The following is a 5,067-nucleotide window of genomic DNA, read 5'->3' on the forward strand; positions in this document are numbered from 1 at the left end:
GAGGCAGGGCCCCGCCTGGTCATAGCCTTCTTGTTCTGCTCTAAGCACTCCTGGCCCCAAAGCCTCCAGCCCGCTGGACACCTTCATCTCCAGCTATGCCGTGGTTCTCCTCATCCTGGGCCTCCTGCTCACCATAGTTGCCCTTGTCCTGGTGACTGGCTGGGCCCAGGCTCCTTCCTGGGGGGCAGGCTGAGCCTTTGACACCTTGAGCCTTTTAGCCAAGCTGAGGAGATTCCCCCACCCAAGCCCAGCATCTCCTCATCCTCCAGCTGGGGCCGAGGGGTTTGGACCAGAGGGGTGGGCCTGAACCCAGTGTCCCCACCCTTCTTGTCAAGGTGCTAAACTGGAGGGCGTTCCTTGGGTGCTGACTTTCCCAGGAACTCAGAGCCAGAGAGGGCCAGGTACCAGCCCGAGGTCACACAGCCAGGCACTTCTTCCCTCCTAGACCCCCAAGGACTGACTTGCAGGGCTGGGACAGAGGTGGGGTAGGGGAAAGCAATGCCTTGTCAACCCACACAGGTAGCCCACTCCCATCCCTAAGGTACATAAAGTCGAGGAACACCCCTGCTCCCACGTCCATGCTCACTCAGGGCCCTGCTCCAAGTGCTTGGCACGCACACCAGCCTCCTGTCCTCCATGCCACAGGTATGGGTCTCATTTACAGAGGGGGAACTGGTGGCCAAGAGCCCCCCTCCAGCACACACCGCTAGACCACACAGAGGTCTTAGATGCAGCTGAGGGGTCCATAGTCTCTGCTGCCCCTTCTGCCACTTGTGCTGCAAGAGACCACACTTTGGAGAGGGAGGAAAGAGAGTGAGCTGGGTGCTCACCCATGGGGCATGGGGGACTAGGAAAGGGTCAGCTAGGAGAAAAGGGCGAGGTCTGATCCTGTATGTACGCATCGCACAGCCCGTGGAGTCAGGAGACCCAGGGCCAGATCCCAGCTCTGCGGCTGCTGGGCATGTGACTGTGGTTAAGTCATCTCCCTGGACTCTCCATGCACTTTGCATGCTGCGTGCACCTTCTAGAATGAGCGCGGACACTGGCTGGGCTCATACTTACTGCGTAGGTTGTAGACCCCAAGTGCTTCTGCAAGAGGCTTTGCTTCTCCTCATAAGGGTGGCACAGTCTGGCCACATGCTCTGGGGGTAGAATGGAGTAGCTCTGGAGGTATCAGGTGGGAGCTGGGCTTGGGTTCCTGGCCCAGACAGGGCAGGGCACACCATAGGGTCACAGGGCCTGGCCCCGTCTCTAGCAGCCCTTGGCCCACAGACTGCCCAGCTGCCCACCCACAACCCATACCTTTGGGCAGCCCCAGCTGCTGCAGTTCACTGGACAAGCATCCACCATCGACACTGTGCTTGGCCGCACTGGAGAGGATGAAACTCAGCACTGCCACTGTGGCCTTCATATTGCCTGACTCCGAGGGACCTGTGAGTGGGACAGGGGGTGTCACTGTGGGCCCAGCCACCTCCCTGTTGCCCTCTTAACTTCAGCTCAAAGCCCTCAGGCCCCCTGAAGCCACAGGCACTGCTACTGCTACACCAGGAGCTGGCAGAGAACAGGAAGGTGGGACTGTCAATGTCTTTCTTTCCCTCATGTTCCTCCACTAGGGAAGGTAGGTTAAGGATGCTGCTGGGATGGGGGGTGTGGGGGCCTCTGTACCAGGCACCAGGTCGAGGTCGCAGGGTTGCCCGGGGCCTGTGGACTCAGCGGGGTACTCACCAAACTTGGCATCAGCCGTCAGCTTCAGGATCTTCTCACTCTATGGGGAAAGGAGACCTTCAAGGGGTGCCAGACCCCTGCTCACCAACCCCTCAACTCTAGCCTGGATCCTGCAATAAGGAACAGACAGGCTGAAAAGAAGGAAGGGAGGTACCCAGAGAGGTTGAGAGGCTGATTCACTCATCTCCCTGGCCCTAGTGCAGAGCTTCAGGGCACTGGGGGTCATAAGGTCATGGAACAATGGGGTGCTGGGTCTTGTACTCACATCAATCCCCCGTCCCAGCAGCTCTTTAGTACCTGGCTGCAGAGCAGCTGCAACTTCACAGAGGACTGGAAGGGAAGTCCTTACATCAGCCAGGCTGGCAAACCTCACCCCTCCTTCCTGGGGACTGGCTCAGAGCAGGCCAGACACTGATTAAGGTCACAAAGCATGGTAGCACAGGCTGAGAGCACTGAGGCCCTAACCCCAGAGAAACCTCACCATCATCTATACCCACAATCCCCAGACCCAACGCCCCTCCTCCACCAGAGCAGACCCTGTGCACTCAACCATCTTAGCCAGCTGCTGATCTCTGCCAGGACCCAGTCGGGACAGTCCAGATCACCACAGAACTGGAACCTCTGCAAGGGAGGGAGGCAGGTACTCAGGCTGGAGGGAAGGCTGAGGTGTGGCCAGGATCCGTGTGTCTCCCACACTGCTGCCCGGCAGGGACCCCTGGTCCCCATCATAGATGGATACCCTCTGGCCTCTTGTTCTCCCCTATCACCAGGCTGTTGAGTGAACTCTCTCCCTGACCCACCCTGCCACCAAACCCTGCTCTGAGGTCTACTCCAGGCATTCGTCTGCTCAGCAAACATCAATTGAGTGCCTTCTCTGTGCTAGTTCCCACTCTATGTGCTGGGGGTACAGTAGGGGATAAAACAAAGTCCTGGGCTTCACAGAGACGAGTGACCTCTCTCCCTTCTTCCCCATACTGACACAAGTCCAGCCACTCCAGCTTCCCTGCTGCTGCTCAAGGACACCAGCCTTGCTCCCGCCGCCATGCCTGCTGCACTCTCTGTGTGGCTTGCCATCCTTTATTTCATTCCACTCTCTGCTAAAGTGACACCTCATCAGACTAGCACTTCTTCTTCTTTTTTTTTTTTTTTTTTTTAAAGACGGAGTCTCCCTCTGCTGCCCATGCTGGAGTGCAATGGCGCAATCTTGGCTCACTGAAACCTCCACCTCCCGAGTCCAAGCAGTTCTCCTGCCTCAGTCTCCCAAGTAGCTGGGACTACAGGCATACATCACCACACCCAGCTTTTTTGTATTTTTAGTAAAGACAGGGTTTCACCACGTTGGCCATGCTGATCTCAAACTCCTGACCTCAGGTCATCTGCACACTCTCAAAGTGCTGGGATTACAGGCGTGAGTCACTACACCCTGGCAGGCCAGCCCTTCTTGATCATACTTCCTAAGATAGCCCCTCACATAAGGAAATTTTGGGGTCCGGTGGAATGTTCATTATCTTGATTGTGGTGATCCAAGAGCCAGGAAGATTTGGTCTTTACTTGTCCAGCCTCATCTTTCTCTAACCTCCAGATGATACTCTCCCAGCTATGGGAAATGCATTCATTCCTGGGGAGCCATGCTCTCTCTCACCTGAATTCTCTGCACATGCTGTTCCCTGTCTGAAGACACATGCCTCCCACCCTTTCCTCCCAACCCCTGGTACACAAACTGTACTTCAGCCAGCCAGCTCCTGCCATCCACCTTTAAGGTTGATGGCATCCTCAGGAAACCCCCTTAGCACTACACACAAGGCGCAGTTAGGTCTCTGCCCCGGAGCCTTAACTATGACTGCCAATTCAAGCCTCCGATTTCCCCTTCCTGGGGCAACTCAAGTCCTCCCAGTGCCTAGCACACTTTATGGTATAGACTAGGCACTTAGAACGTAAGGAAGGATGGATGGATAAGGCTCAGCTCCAAAACTACTACTTTCTGGGTCTGGAAAGAGCGGAGGGGCTTCCTAACAGTGTGGAAGAGTGAGCCTGAGTCTAAGCACGTTGTTGTACAAGTCCCACAGCAGGGCTGGGGAACGGGGTGTCCTTGGGGGGCCCTCCTGGGGCTGGGGAGGACCTGAAAGGACTCTCAGCTCCAGACAAGCCGCATTTCCTGCCCGGGGAGGCAGGAGCCCTTCCTTCCACCAGGGAAGCACGGGGACTCTAAGTCAGGCCTGCCTGCTCTGTCTAAGCGCCACACTCGGGAGCAGGATAGCGGTGGGCTTTTCTCTGCCAGACAGGCAGCCCTCACGCGCGCGCACACTGTTTGCGGAGAGGCCAGTGCATACAACCTCCCCCACCGTTTCCGGAGCCACTGGCGCCCCCTCATTCCCGCTCCAGCAGCCCATGCCTCACTTCACCCCTGGTGCCTCATCATCACACCAGGAAGCCAGGGCCCAGGAATTTCTTTTTCTGGTTGGGCCGGGTCAACTGAGTCGACCATCACGTGACTGGGACTGAGGCCTCTGGGAGGGCGGGGGCTGCTCAAGTGAGGCTGGGAGCGGCCCCGCGTTCTACTGCTGGTGCCAAGGAGGAAGTGCTGGAGTCTCCTCCTCCATCTCCCAGAATCCTTCCCTGGAGAAAACCAGCGCCAACCGTCAGTTTAACTGAGGACCGAATTAAGGCGTTACGAAAGACAGTGGAAGTTATTTCATTTACTTTTATTTTCATTAACTTAAGCGGGTAGGATCCCGGGAGCCAGGGAGATTCAAGTCATTGCCATGTTTTCCACTGTTAAGGGAATAGCATTATACACAGCTGCGGGCTGTGGCAAAAGACATTTTAAAAACTATTGAAATATACTACACATGCAGAAAATTGTACCTATTAGAAATATAAAGGTTAATAAGTTTTCATCAACTGTAGACCTCACATAACCAGCACCCAGATAATAAACCAGATAACTTCTTCAAGTGCGTGGGTATTTTATTTCATTTTGATGAATCGTCTAGGTGCCTAGCAAAAAGGGCTGTCATAATTAATATGCTCAGGAAAACTCCCTACAGCTTCAACATCAATAGATGCTTATCTTAATTTTTGCCAATCTGATGGGGAAAAAAAATCGATTGCTTAGATTGCAGTGGTAGTCTGCTTACTGGTAGCTTTGAGCTAATGGGTAGTCTAGACCAACTAAGTTTCCAACGTTGACTTGAAGAGGCAAAAACAAAAAGACAAAACAACAAAAATATATTAGAGAATAAACCAATAACCAAAGAAGAAATTGAATACAGTCATCCCTTAGTAACTTCAGGATATTGGTTCCAGGACCCAGGAGACACCAAAATTCACAGATGCTCAAGT

General features: G+C 54.4%; 1 pseudogene; it reads right to left on the minus strand.

Annotated features, from left to right (window-relative positions):
* Positions 1 to 848: 848 nt before the first annotated feature.
* Positions 849 to 4,181, minus strand: LOC135971848 (COMM domain-containing protein 4-like; annotated as a pseudogene).
* Between the last annotated feature and the right edge of the window lie 886 nt (positions 4,182 to 5,067).

This window comes from Macaca fascicularis, chromosome 7 (genome assembly GCF_037993035.2).
Source record: "Macaca fascicularis isolate 582-1 chromosome 7, T2T-MFA8v1.1".
In the NCBI taxonomy this organism is placed as follows: Eukaryota; Metazoa; Chordata; class Mammalia; order Primates; family Cercopithecidae; genus Macaca; species Macaca fascicularis.